At 41.6% G+C, this 23,132-nt stretch overlaps 1 protein-coding gene across 14 annotated transcripts in view; it reads left to right on the top strand.

Annotated features, from left to right (window-relative positions):
- The window catches only part of ATP10B (ATPase phospholipid transporting 10B (putative)), a 218,894-nt gene that overhangs the window by 5,082 nt on the left and 190,680 nt on the right, over positions 1 to 23,132 (top strand). For 8 of the 14 annotated variants that reach the window (XM_051794017.1, XM_051794023.1, XM_051794018.1 and 5 more), the window contains exons 3-6: positions 8,249 to 8,398; positions 11,910 to 12,126; positions 17,212 to 17,328; positions 18,536 to 18,786. The gene's annotated coding sequence lies outside the window, so the exon portion shown is untranslated. Of the gene's footprint in view, positions 1 to 8,248; positions 8,399 to 10,358; positions 10,433 to 10,802; positions 10,876 to 11,409; positions 12,127 to 17,204; positions 17,329 to 18,535; positions 18,787 to 23,132 lie in introns of those variants that run through there. The other 6 variants (XM_051794011.1, XM_051794021.1, XM_051794013.1 and 3 more) reach the window with 6 other exon arrangements.

The following is a 23,132-nucleotide window of genomic DNA, read 5'->3' as shown; positions in this document are numbered from 1 at the left end:
CATAATATATTCCATTGAGTGGACATTTCTAAGTGAATGTGGGGAAGAAGAGAGGCAAGAAAAATTGAAAGGATTTCTGGTTTGATTTTTCTCTAAATCACCATAAAATGATCAAAAATAGTCAGAGGATCTCAAATGTCTCAGTGTCTTGGTTTAAAGGACCAGACTCAGAATGGTTCTCCTGAACTATTTCCAACACTGTGTCCTGTCCCCTGATTTTCTAAGTAGGCTTCAGTCAGTCGTGTCTGTAACCAGCAATGCACAGAAAGAGTTTAATTCAGTTGAATTAAAACCACATTTTTCAAAATGTAAGTTTAATTAAGGTTTGTTCATCTGAAGGCCTGAAGGGCTACTAAAATACGTCCTAAACCACAGTCTATAACAAATGCTTTCCTTACTTAGGCAATTTGCTAAACTTGTCTTTTTGTGTTTGCATAAAACCCCTGTTCCTGCAGTCCTTTCTTTGACTTCAGTGTTGAGTGAGAGATGTACCCAAAGGAGAGCCAAAGAAATGCACAATATCCACATCACCATTGCAAATGAGCTTAGGGAAAATGTCAAGGGGCTGGGGCAAAAAGTTTTGAGGATGTAAAATTTGAACCTTGTAGGCTGGGTGAAGCCTGGGAGCCAATAACCTTCTCTGGACCTCAGGAAAGTTCATGCATAACCTGGAGGTTCATTAATAATGAAAGAAGTTTTTTTAAAGCTGGTTTTAGTGAAGAACCAGAGTGTTCATAGGTTAGCTTTTGAATGGTAAAGGTGAATGTAGACTGTAATTACTGCTCTGGGAAGACACCTGGAAATCCAGTACTAGTTTTCTTCCTTGTTTGGGCTACTCCTGCACAGGAAAATAGTTCATCACTTTAATTAAGATCCTTGTCCTGTTTAAAAAAATTAAGTGATCTTTTCATAGACTATTGCTCCCAAGTCAAATTGTTCATTTTGCCTCATTTTTCTTTTCCATTTCATTGGTAACAATATAGAAAATTCAGTGTAACTGAGATAACTTCGAGTGCAACATGAGCAACATCAAGTCCATTGTTCATTCAAGTACTTCCCACAATTATGGGTATGTTTTGTATTTACAGTGTCACATTACTGTGGTGTAATGAGAGGAGTAACTAAAAGAAAAAACTTTTATTTTTGACCAGACTGTCTCTTTACTCACTTTTGTGGAAATGTGAAATGGATATAAATTCAATGTTAAGAAAATGAAGTATCTGGAACAATTAATATTATTCAAAGAAATAAGCTAGATTTAAGGAAAAAATCTGCTTGAGTTCAAGCATTTAGTTCCATTACATGACACTGGAGCCTATTTGTCTGCAAAAGTGTGAATCAGATTCTTAAGCCCTGTGCATGTCCTGGGATTTAGGTTTGGAATTCCAAGCCAGCTGTTTTCCTACAAGCAACACCTTGGCATGTGATTTGCCAGTGTTTTAGCAGAGGCTGAATGCAAGAATCAATTGGACTTGTTTTGTCAGGAGCTGCTGCCCCACAGCTCAGGAGCTGCTGCCTGAGCCTCTCAGGGCCCCTGGTGATCAATAATGTCACACAGCTGTCACCTTTTAAGGATAGTAAAGGAAAACCTGTACTCTTGCCAATTTTCATCCTAAACCCTGTGATTTTAGGATGGAAGGAAAAGGTTTATTTGTATAATAGTGGCCTGTTGTCTCATTTGTGGCTTGCTTAGGACTTTCATGCGTGTGTCAATAAATGTGTTGATAAATGATGTTGTCCAAGAACAGAACAGAGTTGTGCTGTCTGGTCACCATAGATACAGACAAGGTGGAGTGAGATGATGGAGCTGGGTGTGGGTGGGGAAGAACAGGGAGAAAGAGAGGAAGGGAGTCACTGGCTTAGCTCTGTACTCAGTCCTAAAAACCAGTTGGTACAATTGGGGTCTTCATTTGCTGTGGACTCCCCTAACCCAGGATCTGAGGTGGAGTCTCCAGGAGGGGCTTTAGTACCCGAGGAGCAGAGTAGCTGAAGTGCAAACCTTGCTGGGTGGGGAGCAGAGGCAGCCCAGGGCACAGGGCCTGGTCCTGCAGGGCCAGAGTGGGCACTGACCCTCAGACCTGACTGAGCTCAGGGACATCCATCACATCTCCTGGGGCTTGGAGGCACCTGGACAATGTGAGAGCAGCTGCATTTCCCCCTTGAACTTACCAGGGAGGGACAGAACACAGCCACTGTCAGTGGGGAAAAACCCAAAGCAAACCGGGGGAGAGAGTGGGTACAAACCAACAATGGATTTCACGGGGAAACGGGAGAGAAGAAACTGTGGTGTGGGGCTGAAGGGCAGGTGTTGGAAGAGGTGAGGCCATGGACTGAAAATAATGTCTATGGCTCTGTGAACCTTTCCTTGGAAGATCCCTGCTTCCCCTCTGGAACAGCTGCTCCCACTGCCCAGTGGGGTTATCTGGACTTGCCCTGGTGTCCTAAAGGTGCCACCTGTGCTTCTTGCCTGGGGCTTAGAAGGATGTTGGAGATACAGGGTCTTGGTTTGGGTGCTCCTCTGCAAATTCTACCTTGTCTGGGCCTGACTGTGCTTGAGCTCCCTGCAGCTCCAGGGGAAGGTGGATCTCGTGTTTACACAAATTGCTTGTTTATCCTATTTTGGAGGAGACCTGGACTCCATGGGAGTGTGTTTGGATTTTGTCTGTGATAATGTGACTCCTCTGGGCCACAGGAAAGCTCTGTAGAAATGGTAGGGAAGCTGCCTGAGAAATGGAACCCCTTTTAAAATTGCAGAGCTTTGACATTTGTTCTTTATTCTGAACTGAAACAAATGAAAACCGTGCAAATTAAGTTTGTGAAAACATCAGAGAGCAACAATGGGCTGCTGTGGGAGCCCAAGTTTGGGATGTTGCTGTTCCTGATTCAGAAACATCATGGGCAATGTTCCAGATCCCCCTTTGTTAGTGTGAGGAATATTTCAAGGAGTGTGGGAATGGCACAGAATCCCAATATCCCAGGGGCTGGGACTGCAGCCAAAGGTGCAAGAGCCATGGATGTTTGTCCCTGGTCTGTGTAAATCCTTACTCTGACTACAAGTCCCCACATTCCAGCCCAGTTGTTCTCTGAGTAACACTCCTTAATTACTGTGTCTGTGCAAAAATGCTTTAGATGAATCTCATATATTAAAAGCATTTCTTTTGAAAATTTATCCATGTATTCTAATTTTGAAGAACCGTAAAGCTTTCTGTGAATGCTTTGGAATAATTCACAGACACTGACAAAATTCTGTAATGAAACCACATTGGAAACAGATTTAATCACATTGTACTTCATCTCCAAAAAATCCAGTGTCTCTTGCACACTGAGGCAACGTAAATTAGTACCTTGATCTGTACCATGGTAAAAGATAAATGGTGGTTTATTATTCATTCCATGTTAAAAGAACTCCTCCCTCAGAGGTATGGCAAACATACTTTAAAAAATGGACAGAAAATGTGATGTACCTGCAAATGAATTCTTGAAAGGCAAGAATAATGATCTCAGTTGAGTCCCATGGACTGTAGACTTAACTGAATCCTCTGAGAAATCGAATATACACACCCTGACTTTGAAAAAGCAGGATGGTTTTCCTTGAATCAAGCCAACAATATGCAAGAAGCAGGAATATTTTTCCATTTAAAGGCAGAGTGATAGAGAGAGCCTCTGATCTTATGAGATAATGAAAGACTGTTTTTAAAAATCAAGCTTCTATTTTTCCCAAAGTTTTCTTTGTCTGAAGCATTTCTAGGAAGTCATGCCACCCCTGACTAGGTGGGGTCCTCTTGAAGGGAGATGTTACTTGGTGTGCTGGGAGAAATCAAAATGTAGTCCAAGTGAGAGTGGCAGTTTCTCATTTAGCTGGTGTTTGGAGACAGAAAGTTAAATGTCAATGTATAGAGACTTCAAAGACACTGGCTTAATTTGGTTCATCTTATATGAATTTTTGCAGTCTGGAGAACGTTTTTTCATTCAAGTAGGAGAATGAAAGACATTAGGAACTACACACAGAAGGTATGATGAAATACCTCTCTAAACATAGATTTTTGAATCACTGCAAGTTGACAGATGCAATCACTTCAGTGCAGTCAGCACAGGGCACCACGATGACAAGGATATATATCTGTTGTCTCTACATTTCATAACCCACAGACTGGGCTGTAATAGTGTTTCTCACACAGCCACCCTGGGGGACAATGGCTCAGCAAAACCTGGAGCCCTGGTGTTTAAGTAGCCCTCAAATATTTAAGTGAGTGAAATGATGGAGTGAAGTACTAAAGTCTCCTGGCACTGTGTTGTTTTCCATGGTGCTTCCTGAAAAAGGCCACATGCAAGGGGAAGCCTGACATCCTCTGGCACCAGGGGCTGCTTTTCACGTGTTTGATATTGGCCTCAGTTCTTTTTGGGTGTGGTGAAATATTTTTTCAATGGTGAAATATTCAACAAACTCTAGACACAGAAGCAAGTTTTATGCTTAGGAAAGCCTATGCCGTGTTTAATTGATATATTTATAAATTACTGTATTAATAATATATAACTATTCTACAAGATGCAAATTTATAGGTGAGATCACAGTGATAGACTTTTACACATAAACTTGATATACTCCAGCATTTTTCTTTCATCCAAGCCAGGGATGAAACACTGCAGTGTTTAAATTCAAACTACAGTAGTGCTGACAGGAGAGGAATGGAGGCTCTATTACATGTGCATTTCTGGAATATATAATCCTTGAAAACTTCTTAAAAAAATACAGCAGAAAACCAGAGTCATCCCCATTCCCTTTTGTCCTTTTTTCCCATTTGTTTTTGGCTTTTGTTTTTGTTGGGTTGTTTTGCTTTGGTTTTCTTTACAGAACTTCCTGCTTTTCATCAAAGAATAGTTTGGAAACAATAATTATGCACCAGGAGACTGACAAGTTCACGTTCACATCTAGAGCTTTCATGGCCTCAGTATTGAAATAATGTTGATCCCAATGGCTACCTGGGGCTTTTGGCTGGAGGGACTGAGCTGTGCCGGGAGGGGCAGGAGCTCTGCCAGGGCACTTGGGGTGCTGGCTCAGCCATGGGGACACTTGGCATTCCCACGGTCCTTTGTCATTCTCCAAATGCTGAAGAAGTATTTCAGCTGCCTGAGAACAGCAGCACAACACACCATCAGTCCAACTGCTCTGGGCATTCTCATTTTTGTTATAAATTAGGACATTATACTTGATGAGAAACTACTTCTGACCCAGGTATTCATGACCAAAAGAGATCCTGCCCTTTCCATTGCTGCTGCCCAGACCTGTCACATCCCTCCCTCATCCCTTTTCCAGGATTCAGGAATTGATTCCTGCTCTCTCCCCCAGCCCCACTTTACCCTGCAGGTATCCAACCTGCTGGATTCCCAGAGAAACAACCAGAAGCTCTGTGTGCCATTTTCACATTTCCTCATTTGTCCCTGTGTTTGATGCAGGAGCAGCACCAGGAGAGGGATGAGGTTGTTACTGCAGTTTGGCACCAGCGTTTCCATTGACTCCAGCAGTTCCTGAGTTCCTGGAAGAGCTGTGCTTTACGTACATCCTCTGCCATTTGGAGTGTGGGAGGAAGGCAGGCTTGAACTAAAGGTGTTAAAATGACGCTATTCATGGTTTTTGCTGATGCTCCTCCTGTGAGAACAAAATAACTTCAGACAGTTAATTTTTTGTCTGAAAAAAGTAAAAAAAGAAGGTATTACTGTCCTTGAAAAGGCAGGAGTGTCTGTGTGCCTTTGTACAGACACAAGTCCATATATTTAAACAGACACACATACAAAGAGCAGTTGATTACAGTGAGAGTATTTCTGTAGTATCCTTATTTCTTTATTTTTCATGCTTTCTTAGAGGCACTCTGTCCTAAGCCAGTTAATACAAATGAGGCAGGGGAGAGGTCCTGCTGCCCTCTATTTGCCACCCCAACCACTTCCAGCTTTGGAAAAAGAGACCTCCAGTGCCCATTTGTGCACTGCACAGGCTGTGGAGTCTGCTCTGCCCTGTAAGAGCAGTGCCCAGGACACTCAGTGGACATTAATTCTCGGTGCTTCCTCTTCTCTCTTTCTCCCTATTACCTAATTTGGGCTGTTGGAATGATACAGTAGTGGTTCTGATGGAAGACCCAGAAAAAGCAAAACTGAAAAAAACAATGGCTGGTGCTACAACTAGAATATTTCTTCCATTTGTTTGATATAAAAATTAGATTTCCTTATGCCCATGAACAAAACCTGTGCTGAGCTGCCTGCATGGCCCTGTTAGAGAGAAATTGGAGGATCAGGTGAGCAGAAGAGATTTTGGTATGAAAAGTTGAATAACCCAAGTTTTGCATTCTGTGCAAGGAGCTGGAGTCAGTCCCTGTGAGCAGAGCTCCCCTGTTTGGGAGGAGCACAAACACGGGCTCTGCTTCAGCAGCAGCATCCCTTGCTGGCACCTGCACCCCCTGCCCAGGGCACCCTCTGAGCAGCCTCTGGAAGGGCTTGGGGCTTGGAACAGCTTTTTAGGAATTATGGTTAAAATACTAATGAGTGGTTTGTAACAGATATTTGCTGAAGCTGAATTCTGAAGTGTGGTGTGGATTCAGCAACAAATGTCCTGATAAACTGGAACAGAGAAAATCCCAGTGGCAGCCAACTCCCCGTACCAGGCTCAGTGCCAGCTCTCCAGAGCCACACAGGCACCTCTCTCCAACCTCACACTTAGGATTCAAGACACACTTACTGACATATTTCAACAATTTCTCCTCCAAACAATGTTAAAAACAACTTCCAGATATATTTTCGATTACGTTATTTTTCATTTAGACATATTGGAAACAACAGCAATAACAAATCTTTTGCTCACTCTCTCCTTTTTTCTTTAGGTTGGCTTTGCTGTTATTGGCTTTTTGTTTCCCTTGCTCTCTCCTCACACCACACTGCAGGTTTGTGTGTCTGAGAGCTGCTGAGAAATTGATATTGAGACGTGCTGAGAATGCATTGGAGTTACCAAGGAAGTGGTTTCCCAAGCAACAGTAACCACATGAATTTTGACAGAATTTCTTCCTCTGTGGCTGTATCATGTTTGCAGCTTTGCAGGAGACTGAGTGTGGGTTGCATAAGTGATGTTCTCATTGTCAGCCTTGCTGTTTGAAGCAGATATAGTCGGATTTCTGTGTTCATTAAAGCAAGAGTTAACTTAAGCTGGAGCTGGATGTTTGGGTGTGTGTTGGGGGCTGGTTTGTTTCTTTTTTTTAATTTTCCTGCCAACAGACAGAGTGTGGATGTGCCAGAGTCCTGCAGCACGTGGGCAGATGCTGGAGGCAGCACTGAGCTGTTCCAGCAGTGCTGATGTTCTCAGGGTGATGTTCTCAGTGTTGATGTTCTCAGGGTGATGTTCTCAGTTCTGATGTTCTCAGTGTTGATGTTCTCAGTGCTGATGTTCTCTGCTCTGATGTTCTCTGCTCTGATGTTCTCAGGGCTGATGTTCTTCTCTGCTCCAGAGGCCATGGCAGCACCTTGGGCTGCTGCAGCAAACCCCAACTGACAGGGGAGGAAAATGCACATGGTCAGAGTCAGTGGGAGGATGGGAACTGAGGGAAATCCAGGGCAGGAGTCCCAAGTCCTTTGTGGGGGCAAACAAAATGACTGTGGACCTCAGTCAAAGAAGGCAGAATTATAGGTCTTTTATTTTCAAAAAGAAATTACAATAACACAATAAATGTGGCTCTCTGAAGACAAATTTACTTAATGCTCTTGGAAGGAAGTAGAAAAGAACAGGCTAAACATCTTAACAAGAAGTGCAATTTAGTATCTTTTGTTACCAGAAAATATTAATAAATTCTGTCTCCTTCCATGTCCTGATGTGGGAAGACACTGCAAAGGCTGTGTTAACAAGGGCTCAGTCCTGCATGACAGAGAAACAGAGCACTCATTTTTCAATTCAGCTTTAGGGACTAAGAAAATCTAAATTTATTTCAATAATTTGTCTTCAATTCAACAATGTCTCTTAGTATTCACTTCACATGCTTGGTGAAATCTAAAAAAATAAAAAGGGATGGTATTTACATGAGCAGAATCTCAAAGGAAGGTGTGTATTTGAAACAGGAGTTACATTACTGTAATACTTGTTTGCGTTCATGTTGTGGTAATTTCCACAAATATTTTCCAAAAAATTGGGTTTCTGCTTTGTCTGGGATAAAAAGATTGGGTTTAACTGTCTGAAAAGACTATCTTTTTTGACTCTCTCATCTCTGGATTGCAGATCTCTATGGATGGTGAAACATTTGAGCTACAGAAGCTTTTAAAGTGTATGAAGAAACGATTAAGTACATTATGAAAGCATTGAGGCCAAAGGATCTGAGCCAGCTCTTTGCATACCCAGCTCTAATGGACCTGCTATTTACCCAGAATTGTAAGTGTCCAAGCAGAGGCACTGGAATGAATGAGCAAGAAGATTATTAGACTTTATTGGCTCTGGGTCTGTATCAGCCCTGCCAGGTACAAGATGGCTCAGAAAAACCTGTATTCTCTTCCATCATTAATTTTTTTCCTACCTTCCTGAACTATTTCATACAAAGAACTGCCTTTTTAACCTGTCTCTCAACCCCTCCTCAAGTTGCAGAACTAACATTCTTCTCAGCTGAGGATGGTGTTGTTCCCAGGGAAAGCTGAGCCAGCCTCTCCCTTCTCCAGGAACACGCAGGGCACAGACCTGAGCAGGTCCTACATTCAGTTCTGACCTGTGACAGTAGAGAAAAAATCATTTCAGAGTTGGATAAAATATTTGAGATCTAATACTGTTTCCTTAAAAAGCTGGGCTTCACTCCCAGAGTGGGATGTTGGGACAACCCCCTGGGGACTGGATGGCAAAGGACACACCAGTGCCAAGGCTTGAGCCCGTTCCTGTCATGGGAGGGATTGAAAAGCTCTTCATCCCAGAAAGAGGAGGAGCTCCTGCTCCTCCTCAGCTCCTGCAATGGCAGTGGCATCTCAGTGCCTGAGGTGAGAGCTGTTGGAAACTCTGATGTCTGGAGCAACGAGAGGAACTTAAAGAAAAGGGACTGGAAAGCTCCAGCTTTGCAACCAGAAAAGTTTCTTATGAGCTGAACATAAAAGGCTTGTAATTGTGTTTAGGATATTTTCTTCCAGATGTGAATATACACCTATGCATAATAAGGTTTTGTGAAAGGCCAGATGTGAAGGTTAATTTAAAATTTAAAATTCAGAGAGCTTTTAAAACTGGCACTCAATAATTATTTACGTAGCCTGTTTAATCTGGGAGCCATCTATCAGTGCAGCTTCTCCTCTCCCCTTGACTCTGGTCCTTTGTACATCACTCATTTACCTCTTTGTATCACCTGTTCTTCCTGTTGTAATCCATCAGTAGACAAGTTGCCTCTTTATTCATCATTTGCACACCTTTAACTCCACAAATTATGGTTTACATTCCCTCCTCCTCTTTGTCCCTTTCTCCCTCCCTGGAACATTCATGCTACAAATACACTTTAGGCTTTTCTTCCCAGTCCCTTTTCCTTCACTTCACCAACTTGAACTTTATTTGATATTTTTCCTTCTTTCCCTCCTATTTAAAACCATTTGGGGTTTTATGGGAATGAAAAAGCATTTGGATCACAGGGTTGAGACTGGTCCCCCCAAATGCCTGATGTTGAACTAGTATTTTTATGAACTATATAAAGCAGTGCCAAAACCTGCTGATTTGAGGGCATTATGGGAACAGGTGGTCCAGGCATAAGCAGCAGTGGGAAGCCTTTAACTGGGTATTAAAAAATGGACATTGGCTGGAGGACAAAACCCAAGCAGAAAGGCACAATTCATTTTTACCCCCCTTCTTTTTCAAAGTCTTCCCTTCCCCTTAAAGATTGGCACCTTTTGTATGTGATATGTTACAAGAATATTGATTTAGTACTGTTTTGCTTAGAATAGGGAAACTGCTGTCTCCTGGAAGCAATAAATGTAAACATAAATACAGATTCAAATGTGGTGCTAAAATGCCACACATTCAAGTGGCCCCCTGCAGTGAAAGACTGACAGATTTGATTTGAAGTAATTCATGTTTTCTTTTTTGCTTTAGTTATCTAATGCAACTTATATAATTAGCCCTTAGTTTAATCTGCTTGATTTCCTTCCAGAAGATTCTTTTATTAAAAAAGAAGGGGATTAAAAAACAAAAAAAAAAGTAAAGAAGAAAAGCCCCAGCAACAAATAAACCCTCAAATCTGGTAATTTCTTTCAGGGTTCACTGTTACCTGACGGAGGGAATGGGCCTTGCCCATCCTTACCCAGTGCAGGATTCTGGTCTTCCAAAGGGCTGGGCAAGTCTTTTGGGAAGGACACCATTCTGACAGAGGATTTTGTGAGTCTGTGCAGATCCTTCACTCAGCCCTGCAGGGAACAGTGTCCTTGACTCCCATGGAGAACAGCCCAGGTCTGAAAAAAACTGGTTTGTCAGTTGTGGAGGTGCTTAAGAGGTATTGAAAAAGAAGAACTTCTACTGCTCTGTGAAAATGGGAAGGAAAATCCTTTATATGTTTCCCATAAATTACGGAAATTCCAAGACCAGGATCTCACAGTTTTGTTGCATTAACAGGACACCAGGAGTTAGGGAGTGGGGGAAGTTGGTGCTGCTGGAGGCAGAATTTGGAAGAAAACGTTGCTGCTCAGCCTTGCTCCTCCTGCATCATCCTATGAACTATCTTGGAAAATAGTCCAAAAATGTGCATGAGATTGACCAAAAGCATGTGTGGTCACATCAATGCAATTTTCTTACCCAGTACTTTGTGTTACTTGATTTTCAGGAGCAGTATAAAGCCTTCATTACCAATTGTTGGTTAGCTGGGAACTGCATGTTTTCAAGTGGAGAATGCACAGGTATATTAGTAATAAATTCACACATGTAGGTTTGGAAAGACTCAAATCTCACTCTTTGTTTCCTGCTGTGCTTAATTATTATCCCCATTCTGCAGGTCTCGTCCATCTTCAAAAATCATCTCTTTCTATGTGTACCAGGGCAGCTGCATCTCATTTATTACAACACTCCATTCCTGTTTCTGATCTTCAGCTCTAAAGCACTTGGAGATTCTTTGTGTAAAACACATAAGATAAAACTAAAGAAATGAAGCTAAATTCAGCTGAGTCTATCTGATTGGTCTAACAGCTTTTACACCTGACAAGAGAAGTTAAGACAGCAAGTTAAAGTGATATATTAGACAGGAAGACACTGTCCCAGCCAGTTTTACCTTTTGTCCAAAGCCTTCAAGGGAGAACAGATCATTGACAAGAATTTCCTGGATTAGCTTTGATTTGTTGCTGATGATATTGCTGCTACTAAAACCTCAGAAAGAGCTTTTGGCATTTGTCATAATGTTCACCTGGAGGCTCAGGAGGGTCTGTAAAGCACGAAGATCTCACTGGAACAGACAATAAAAAAAAATTACTCCAGTGAAGATGAAGAAGTCAGAATGTATTGTAGAGAAAAATGACACTTTATTTAAATCTAAAGGAAGAAAATGGATTTAGAGAGATGGAAATATAGGAGCAGATTTTTTTACAGGGATTAACAGTTACCCTATTTATGATTGTACATTGAATTGAGGGATTTATTTTACACTGAGCTATTGTATTACACCAATAACAAAGCATTGGTGCAAAGAAGAGCAACTATCCTGGTAGATAATATATAAATCCTGGTAGATAATATATAAACATACCTTATTTTCTGAAGTTGAGTAACCTTATGTTTAAATACAGCATGGAACTTGTCCTGTATATGCAGACTGAGCTGAACAGAGCATGACAAAGTGAATTTGGGGATTCTGAATGTTCCCCTGGAGGACCCCATAACTGTACATGATCAAAAACATCCAAAGCCTTTTCAGATCACAAACAGGATTTTTTGTCTGCAGGAATGGAGCTGCTGTGCAAGGCCTGAACTGCAGAGGGTGGGAGCAGGAGCATCCTCTGACAGCCCCAGGAACCCCCCCCCCTCCTGCCCTGCCATCACCCCCTGCACACGCAGGGTTTGACTCTCCTGGGCAGTTTTGGCTGTAAGAAGAGAAGTTTCTGTCAGCCCTGCTGGCTGTGACAGGACCAGGGAGGAGCTGCACGGGCGTGTCCAGGAAGGTAATTTTTCAGTGTGAACACTTTGTCATTGGCTCAGTGCTTTTTGTCTTCCCACAGAGAGCTCTCTCTGACTTAGTTCTAGAATTCTGGATAGCAGAAAACCCAAGAGCATGAGCTATTTGTAATAAATAGGTGTATCACACACAGTTCTAAAGAAAAATCAGCAAAGGCCACATCTTCAGATGGGTGACAGTGGGATCTCACATCCTGCAGGCAGATTACACCAATTTACACTCACTGATGTCTTATCTGCTCTTCTTGTTATTTGTATCTTAGGACAGAGTGACTTCATTATGATTTGGGTGTTTTTATAAAGAGTTTTTTAAGGCACAGGGTTTGAGTTCAAATGTTAACATAAGACTTAAATGATTATTGACATTTAATTTATATTTGACAACAGGAGTTAATACAAATTATGTTAACACATGACAGCCCATCCCTTTAAATTTGTGTATGACTTGGCATGAAATTCCATTTTTGTATCTGCTTTGATATATTAACTTCAAAATCATGTGAAACCTTTGGCATAGGCAGCTGTACTCTTTTATTTTTTTTAAGTGTATACTTCTTAATGAGATTACTTTTCGTGGTTTATGAAATGTTTTGTCATAAAGTGGTCATTTAATTCTTGTATTTTAATTGTGACAGACCATTATTGCTGCTGATTTATTATCTATTATCCTCTTACAAGCAAATTTAATCACAGGAGCTCTATTTCCCTCTAATCTTTATTAGTATAGTGGAGAGAAAACTCTGCCACATTTAGTATTTAGCAGATAACTGAGTATTCTCAAGAAAGACCACAATGCCTGAAAATCAACAAAACAAAATTAAGTTTTTGTTTAAGTGGAGAGTAAGTTGCAAATAACTGAATGGCTAAAGAATAAAGTCTAGAAAAAGAATGTAAATCTCATATATCAACATCAGACAGCAGTTTGAAAATCTGAAGCTGTGCTTACCTTGTAAAGATAAATGTAGAAATGTACCTGAAAAACATTATCTCTGCTGTTATGTCTGGGCAATCTCACCTCACTAATATTTCAGCCAGGGTAACTTGTTTCTCTTCATAACCATTTAGGGATTTTCATAATTTTGGTAAACTTGGAAAGGAAGAAACACATAGCTGTTTATTGTCCTCAGGAAGTATCAATTTACTTTGCCAAAATTAAAGTGGGGATGTCCCCTCCTCTCCTCCCATGTGCTTCAACTTTCTATCATGCTGAATTCTCTGTAGAAAATTGTTCAGAGAGGTATAGAATTTACTCAGAGCTGTATAGAACTTGCTCAAAGATGTACAGAACTTGCTCAGAGATATTTAGAACTTGCTCAGAGCTGTACAGAACTCGCTCAGAGCTGTATAGAACTTGCTCAGAGCTGTACAGAACTCATCCAGAGCTGTACAGAACTCATTCAGAGCTGTACAGAACTCATTCAGAGCTGTACAGAACTCATTCAGAGCTGTACAGAACTTGCTCAGAGCTGTACAGAACTCATCCAGAGCTGTACAGAACTTGCTCAGAGCTGTATAGAACTGGCTCAGAGCTGTACAGAACTCATCCAGAGCTGTACAGAACTCATCCAGAGCTGTACAGAACTCATCCAGAGCTGTACAGAACTCGCTCAGAGCTGTACAGAACTCATTCAGAGCTGTACAGAACTCATTCAGAGCTGTACAGAACTGTGCCCCCCTGTCCCTGGTCTCCCATCTGCTGCTCACTCAGCTCAAGTGGGTGCTCTCAGATGTCACATCAGACCCTGATTGCTTGGGTCTGATCCCGGCCAGTGTGAATTTGGAATTCGTGGTCAGAGGAAGACAAACAGTAAAACATAGGTTACATTTGTAAAAATTTTGTGTATTTGAAAGATACAGTTGCAGAAATCTCTTTTTTCAGGATGAGCATTAAAACAAACAGTGTCAGCAGAGAGCAAATTGATTCTGAACACTGAATCAGAGACATGAGCAAATGCTGAACCCTAAATTGAATTGAGAATCTGAGTTTCATTTAATAACCAAACATTTGAATTACTTATTAAGAGTTCTGTAGGTAGCTGTGCAGACTGAATTTTATGCCTTCAAAATAAACAGTAGACAAAAGGAAATGTAATACAAGCACTGTGTTTTCAAGATAACATAAAAACAGAATAATTAGAAATGCAAACACAGTGCTAGTTTCTAGAAGAGCTTTATCTTATGAAACAAGTAATATAATTATGGTGACAAAGCTTGCAACTGAAACAAAAGTACAATGAAAGATTTTTTTTCCTAGAAGTGAGTTGTGATGATACATTTCTTCATTAAGAAAAACAGTTTTATAAAAACTGGAACATTCTACTGGAGTCCACCTTTTTTTCTTTTTGCAAAGATCTCTTTTCCTGTTCTGAAGGTAATTTCTGTTCAGCCAAGACACTGATTCTGGGCAAAACAAAGAATGTTCTTATCTCAGCCTTTTTAGCTCACATGAACAAGGCTAAATGCATGTGTAATTTTTCCTTTCTCCAGATCTGCCCTCAAGGTCTCTGCCATTCACCTGTGCAGATGCAATTCCACCTTCACACCCCGGGCATCCCTGGGGCTGCACTTCCCTGGCCCAGCCAGCCCTGCACGGGTTCCTGCAGCTTTGGGAATTCTTTCCTCTGGGGACCTCTGTTATTTAAGAAGGAAGGGAATCCCCTTTAAAATTCACATATTTGATTTTAAAAATCAACCTTTGATTTTATTTGGAAATCAACAGTATTTTTCCTGTGTGTAGGGATGTCAGAAAGGCATTTAGATTAATCAGTTTACTGCATGTTTGAGTCCCTGGAGGGATTGCCATCCCCTGATGGACACAGAGCTGCTCATGGTTTCAGAGCCTCAGGAGTTAAATTGGGCCTCTGCCCCTTCACCACAACCCCTTGATATTGTTTGAGTGCTTTTACACTTTGCTTTTTGGGAACAGACAAACACAGTCCCTGACACTGTTTCCTTCAGTACCAAACTGCTTCTGCCCACAGCAAGTGATGCTGAACCATGGAAGCCAAAACACAAACAGGCCATGGTTTGCTATGTCCAGAACTTGTTTTAATTTCCTTTAGTTTCATCTTTGTGGTTGCCTTTATAGACCTACGTTTATTAAGGCTGTGATTCTGATTCCTCCCCTTACCCTCCCCCAAGAAAAGTATGGATTGGGCCAGGATATTTTGAAACTTTAGCTATATAAAATAATTACTTCAAAGACAGTCTGTGCATGTTTGCATGTTTAGTTTATTAAGCAAAACTTAATTTCATTCTGCTATGAATGACAAAATTAATTCTCAGTCTTCTGTTCCCTTATATATCCAAAGAACATGTGATAGCAGTGTATGATGCTGAGCCCAGTCTCAGCTCCCACTCTCCACAGAAGTTTAGGAGCTTCTATCACAGGCAGTAGCTGATAGAATACAATATTTGATAATATTGAATCCCCTGTTGCAATAAACATCTCATTTGAAGCAGTAATAGCAGACTATTATTCTAACCAACCTTAATCTTCCTTAGCTGTAACAAATCATTTAGAATTATTCAGGGTAAAGTATATAGGTGAGATGTTAATAGAGAACCCGTTAGCCCAAACTGCTGTTTTAATCAAGAATTTGAAATGCAGACTAGAGCAGAATTTGATACTATAATAACACCTTTCAGACTGAAGGCATTCTAAAGCAGTGTCAGTAATGAGCTGGCTGTGGGGGTGCTCTGACTGTGTGGGGAATACAAATATCAATGGCCACACTTTGTTCCACAGGAGCTTTCTTACCCAGAGATCAGAGCACGGAAATGTATTTGACTGGAACAGAGAAAAATACTGAATAGGCTACACACCTGCCCAAAAATCATTGGAAAAGAGTGCCAGTGTTTTTACCTCAGCACAAAGAGGAATTCAGCAGCTCAGTTGGGTTCCTGCATTTTCAGTGCTCATTTCCAGGTTCTGTGTCCCTTTCTGCTGCTCCCTCAGCCTCCAAACCAGCACCCACATCCACCCTCCCTGCAACACTCCTGGAAAACAAGCAGAGCTACAGCTAAACCCAACAGCATCAAACAGGGGAAAATCAAAGAGAGAATAAGGGAAGGGTGGTGAATTTTAATGGTCTTTGGTCTCAGTGAGTGCTTCGCTCCTCAGCCAGAAGCATAAAAGGTTTCCAGGGTCTCACCACATCCAAGTGAAGGGATTGCAGACAAAAATGGCCAGAAAGGGTATAAAAATACTTTTTTTTTTAAGAAAAGGAGAAAGAAAGAATTGTGTTCTTCACACATGGTAAAGATTTACATCCCAAATGATATTTGGGAATAGGAGAGAGAAACAACAAATTTTTCCTCATTTAATATCCACTGCATTGGAATGCTTTGTATGTTAACACCTTGTAGCAACACTTTGGCCACCAAGTCTCTATACTGTTGATTGATGTATTGATAGAAAACATCCTCATAGTTGAGCTAAAAGTCTGTAAAATAGAGAGCAATATCTTTATATACTGTAAAATCTGCATTAGCTTCACTAGGAAAAAAATAATTAAAGTAACTGAAGAGAAAAAAGTCTCTGTTAAATACAACATGGAAAGCTAAAGAAAATGTGATTTTATTCTCTTTGAAAAGCTGAACTCAGTTTCAAAAGGCAATTTTAATTAAAAAAAATTCAGAAAATCTGGCATTATTTGAATAATAGAGACAGAGTTATGAAAATGTTTTAAAGTTGTTACTCCTAAGGAAGTAGAAATAAAATTTTTGGCCAGTAGAGCAAAGATAAGATCATAGGTTGCATTCTTACTTTCTGAGAAATGCCAGTAACTTAACCATGGATTTGAGCATAGCAACTCTGGGGATAATATAGGATAAACCAGTCTGACTTCCAAACAGAAGCATGTGGGGACAGCTACAGAAGTATAACTTCTTCTGTACCAGATGCTGAAAAACTGGTTTCTTGCTTTGACAAATACTTCTCTCATCAGTTCAAGCAAAATTCTGGAGCAGTTATTCTTTAGTGTATTGCAAGAGCAGATCCATAATTGCTTTGTTTTCCTCAGCCTCTTATTTATTAAATGTTCACTTTCAATTCCCTCCTGAGTTTGCAGGGAGAGTGTCATGATTTTCTGACTGATGTGGAGGAGATGTTCACGTGTCACTGTGGAAAGTGTCACTGACAGGCACAGAAATTCAAATACCGGTTTCTTCTATGACACTTTTATCAAGTGAGTGAAACATTTGACTTCTGATAGTTTCTCTGTATGTTTGGCTTTAATGACTCTCAGTCTTTGTTCATAACCTACTGAAAGGCATTTTGCTGCATTTTGTTCCTTTTAAATGTCTCTTGTTTCTGGTAGCCAGCTCACTTGAGGAAGTGCCAAAGCACTGTGGTACCTTCCCATGTCAGTGCTCTGCAGTGACATCCCTCTGCAGCTGAGCAGGGGGGAAAATAACCTTCTAGATCTCAAACTTTGAAAGAAGAAGGCACCCCAGGGGAGTTATTTGACAGTCTGCAGATTTTTGTAACAGGGAAACCAACGGAAGCTTCAAGTCTGTTTAGAGAGAATTTCTTCCTTGCATCTCAAAACCTTTTGCAGGGCAGAGAGCAGCAAACCCCAGGGCAGCCTCAGCTGGGGGCACAGGGACACCTTGGGGTGAAGAGATGGAAAATCAATATTGAATTCAGTTTGCTGTGTTAATTCCCACTTGGTTAACAGCACTTTGGATGGACTAGAACCCCTTTGTCCATTAGCTACATGAACATCTAGAGATGCCACACTAAAATCTTGGAAGATCTGAAATGCTTTCAGTGGAGCAGGAGTGAAAAAGAGTTGTATTCTCTAAGTAAAACCCAGAGCTACTAACAATCATATTTCCCTCTTTTATATCTTCATTTAATTTGTGGGGCATTGTTTTCTGAGTGTTTTTGAAGTTACTTACCTCTACTTATATTGTTCTGATGATTACTCTTCTAATGACTTCATAGATATTTTGTCTGGTTTAAACCTTGGCTGCAGTGATTTGAACCATGCTTTGAGCTGGCAGTCTGACTTCAGATTCATCCCATAAGCATACAGTTTTTAAAATATATAGGTTTTTTTCAATCAATTCTACTTGTTCTTATTAATAATTCTTCCCAATGTGCATGTATGAATGTATTTCTGTGTCGAGGGAGAGAGGATTGATAAGCAGTGATTCATCTCCAAAACAGCATTTTGGAGCTCACAGAATATATCAGAAGCTGCCATGTTAGATTTGAAATCATTTCCCCAGAACTTCCCTGTTATATAAGCAGTTCTTAAGCATGCAGTGCATTACTGCCTGCCTTATTTGCATTTGTCATGTTCCAGGGCTATTCCCTTATCAACATAATACCCTCTGTGGTTGTACTGCTTACAATAAATTACTTCTGTTTTTCCTTTTGTTCTCAAGGTTATCCTAATCTCCCAAGAACACTTAAGGACAGTAAGGCTATGAAGAAACAGAGAACTGAAGTTCCATTCTGACCCAGTAAGTTGAGCATTTTGACATTTGGTACCTGCAGTGGAGAGCACAGAAGTGCTGGGGGGATGTTGCACCATCCTGAAGAACCCCCGGCTCTCGTTGCCCTCTCGACTTGCACTGGGAACAAACCAAGGCACTGGTGACATGCAAAATCTGAATCCCTTCAAGGCAATCACGTGGTTAGTGTTCAAGAATAATTCTTTTATTTCTAAAGTGTTGGGGTGGGGGGAGAGAGAGAGGTGGGTGTGCAGTTTATCTGGTCAGACTGTGAACATGTGCAGGTGCCTGTCCTTCAGCTGGCAAAGGGATTGGGCATGACCAGCATTTAGTTGTCCTACACTGTGTGTGTCTAACTAAGAATTTCTGAGTGCAAAACTTAAATTGCTAGCCCAGATAACAGAGAAATGTAGCTCAAGCCAGCTACAGAGTATTCAGCCTTTTGCCATAGCCTATGCAGAGGCAATAAATTCAATCCCACTTGAAAATGTCTTGTTTGCATAGATATAAATAATTTTAAACCCAAAAAACCTTTATAATTGGTAAAGTATGGAACAGAATTAAACTAACATTACTTACATGATGCCTAAAGGACAGATTAAATGTATTTATTCTTAAGAACGCAGGAAATCACGAGGAATTTACAGGAGACAATACTTATGCAATATTTTATATTATCTTTATTTAAATTTCTCTAATTATATCGAACTTTTGACATATTCCTACATATACTGTAGTTTTCAATATCATATTTGGTCATGACATCTCTGTGAGAATATTCTGAATGTCACTGATGTTAAAATGCCATTATTTCACTTTTTGTACCATCCGTCATCACTTTACTCCCATTGTTTCATTTCTTTGGCTCTCAGACTAGTGAGCATTAATTTCAAACAGATTCATGCAATTTTTGACACTTACTGGATTACACTGCTGACATAACTGACTTGTTTAGTCCTTATCTCAAAAGTGAAATAATATTAAGGGCTGCTTTAAAAATGTTGTCACTGACGTAACCAGTGTTTTTAAGGTACTTTATAACCAAAAGGATTTTTTTCTTGTACACATGGCATTACAAAATAACTGTCACCCACTCTCCTGAGAAGGACCCCAAGATGTGGTTCGTTCTTCTGCTTCACACTTTAATCCAGTGTTGCTTAACAATCTACACTGAGAAACCAATCTACATCTTGAAGAAAATATGATTACTTCCTTTGCTTTAAAGTCTAACTAAATATTTAGACAATTTTAATTGATAGAAGGTTGGACAACGTAGTAGCAATTTGGAGTTGGGAGTAAAAGCAAAATTAGTTGCTCTGGCACAAGCCCTTGGCTTGTTATTAAGGAAGATGATTACTATAATTAGTGGCAGAGAAGATGTACAATTCTCTTTATAAAATGGTTGTGGATGATCTCCAAAAAGTTATTATGCTGTCTGTCTGGCCAGAAAAATATCCAAGGGGGACACACCTGTGTTCAGCTGGGAACAGTTGTAAGGCTGCTGTTCCATGGCAGGCACTGCAGGGTCAGGGCTGTCCCTGCTCTGCACAATGGGCTCCTTTGAGCAGAAGGGAGGAGAGACATGGATAACTTTTCCTCAAGGATCCCTTTTCCTTTGGTTGTCTTCCTTCCTGGTTTGGATTTCATTTGTCCTTTCATTCCGTGGGTCAGCCAGGAATCCACCTTCCCCAGTGCCTGCTGCTCTTCCTGGGTCAGGGAGAAGGACTCCACCTTTCTTCTCCCCCCAACAAGCAGTGCCTGGATTCTCATATGGACAATGCCCCAGCCTCCAGAGGAAGCTGGAGGCACCTCTGTCTTTGCACCTGATCATTTTTCTCAGGGGATGGTTCCATAGGTTTCAACACCACTTTAAAGGCAGAGAGAAAATGGAGCCTGGGCCACTGCTCCAATGGGGGAGTTTTGGTCTAAAAGCACGGGGAATGAAACTCTCACTCTTTTCCTGGTCATTTTGAGAAAGAAACCAGTTTCTGGGTTTGTTTTTGTTTGGTTGGTTAGTTTGGGGTTTGTTTGTTTGTTTGTTTTGGTGGGGAGAGCTTTGCTTGGTTGGTTGGTTGATTTTTTAAGAGGAAATGAGTTTGCAGTATGCTTTGAAACCTGCAGGACCTGCAGGAGGGTGGGCAGAGAAATGCTTAGGTTGGTCACCTGCAGTGAGGGACGTGACATATAACTCTTTCAGGAATTCATCCTTTGTCATAATTTAGAGAAGCTGAGATTTTTTATCTGAATAACTTTTTATTGAACTCCCCCTTCAGTTTATGTGCTACCTACAGTCCGTGTAATCCAGTGCTGTGTCTTTGCATCTGGGAGTTTAAACCCCATGTAATTTATGTATTAGACATTAAATCCCTCTTCAAGCTGGTATATCTGTTTTGGGGTGATTAAAGCATTTTGTATGTGCTGTATTTATTTGCTCAGTCTAACCAGACAACTGCGAGGAGACCTGCTCTGGTGTTTCAGTCAGTGTTAACCATGATGTGTGTTCTGCTGCTGGGCTGTACAGTAATGCTCCTGTTATCCTGGAGCTTCCATCTGTAACTTCCAGCCATTGCTCATGGCACAGAGATTTTTTTTCTCGCTCAGAGTGCTGCCACCTATGGTGTGGAAAGAATGAGGAAAACTTGTAACAGTAATGCTACATAAATAGTACTTTCAGACTAGGGAGAGAAATACAGGGAATCCAAATGAAGATTAAAGAGAATTTGTAGAGAAAGAGCTGCCTGATTTGGAATGAAGTCAGGAACCCTGTGGCTGATGAGCTCATCCTCAAAAAAAACCCCACCATAAGGCAAATTATGAACTCAGCCCCAAAAGTACAGGCCATCAAAAGTAAATAATTAATTCCATATATTTCATAAAATAGATATAAAAATATTATTCAACAGTAGGTGACATAGTGACAAACGATGATAGGATAACATTTAAATCTAAAATAAATTTTGATGAGAAATTATGCTGTCCTTCTAAGATGAGGAGAAAACTGTTTCAGTAGATGACAGCAGAGTCCTTCTGCTTTTTATCTCTTTAATCAATGTAAAAGGCCAACAGATATTTTATAATGGTGCCTTTCTTTCCCAAAGCAGGCATCTGATAAGGCCTTATGCTTGATGCTCCATTTCCCAAGCTAAAATCCCCTGCCTTGACATTGTTCAAGGTGAGCTTAAATAGGGCAGGACACACGCTGTTCTTACAGCTGTATTTGTTCAGGTGCACAATTCCAACTGCACAGGGCTGCCCATTCCCAGTGCTGACTGCCAGGAGACAGGGAAAGGGAAAAGGGGAGGGAGGAGAATTTTATTTAAAGGTCCTGCTATTGTTAGAGCAGTTACAGTATCCAAAAGCATTATAATTAACAGCATCAAACATACAATTTTCTCTTCCTTGCTGTAGAAGAAAACAGCTGATCTCACTGGCTGTTCCTGGCTCCATGGGGTCGCTGTCCAGTGGACAGACACGGGCTGGATGGCCCGGGCAGTGGGTTCAGCCAGGGGGTGGTTGGTCACTGTGGTGCCCCCAGGGCTCGGTGCTGAGGCCAGAACTGTTCAACACCTTTCTGGGGGAGGATCTGAGAGCACCCACAGGCACTTTGCAGAGGACACTGGGCTGGGCAGGAGTGTTGTGTGCTGAGGGCAGGAGGCTCTGCAGAGGGGCTGGGCAGGCTGGGTCTGTGGGGTGACACCGTGGTGTGAGGGTCAGCAGGGCCGAGTGCCGGGTCCTGCACTGGGGTCAGGACAACCCCTGCAGTGCCTGGGGCTGGAAAGCTCCTGCAGGGAAAACCCCTGGGAGTGCTGGGCTGAACCTGAGCCAGCTCTGTGCCCACATGGCCAACAGGGCCAATGGCATCTGTCACACCACTGCACAGCAGGACCAGGGCAGGGATTGTCCCCCTGAACTCTGGTGACCTTCTCACTCTCTCCAACTACCTGGAAGGAGCTTGTAGCGATGTGGGGTGGGTCTCTTCTCATGAGTAACAAGTGATAGCACAAGAAAATAAGAGGAAATGGCCTTATTCTGCCAGAGGAGGTTTTCTAATGGGATAATAAGGGTTCTTCCCCCAGAGGGTGGTTGGGCACTGCCCAGGCTCCCCAGGGCAGTGGGCACAGCCCCAAGGCTGCCAGAGCTCCAGGAGGGTTTGGCTGATCCTCTGGGGCACAGGGGGGGACTCTTGGGGATGGGCCTGTGCAGGGCCAGGACTTGATGATCTTGTGGGTCCTTTACAACTCAAGATATTCTATGATTCTGGGATATTAAGAAAAATTTCTTCACCAAAATGCTTGTCAAGCCCTGGCAGAGGATACCCAGGGAAGTTGTTGACTCCCATCCCTGGAGGTGTTCAGATGTGTGGATGTGGTGCTGAGGGACACGGTTCAGTGTGGAGCTGCCAGTGCTGGGTTAGAGGTTGGGCTTGACCTTTGCCAAGTTGAAAGACTCTACAACTGTGTGGTGGTGCTGATGTTCACACTTGACTGTGTTTGAGAAACAGAGGAGGGGCCCTCCTCTTTCTTTCCAG

This window comes from Manacus candei, unplaced genomic scaffold (genome assembly GCF_025592945.1).
Source record: "Manacus candei isolate 608988 ecotype Guabito, Panama unplaced genomic scaffold, ASM2559294v1 h1tg000037l, whole genome shotgun sequence".
Taxonomy (NCBI): Eukaryota; Metazoa; Chordata; class Aves; order Passeriformes; family Pipridae; genus Manacus; species Manacus candei.
This window is presented reverse-complemented; position numbering and strand designations above follow the sequence as displayed.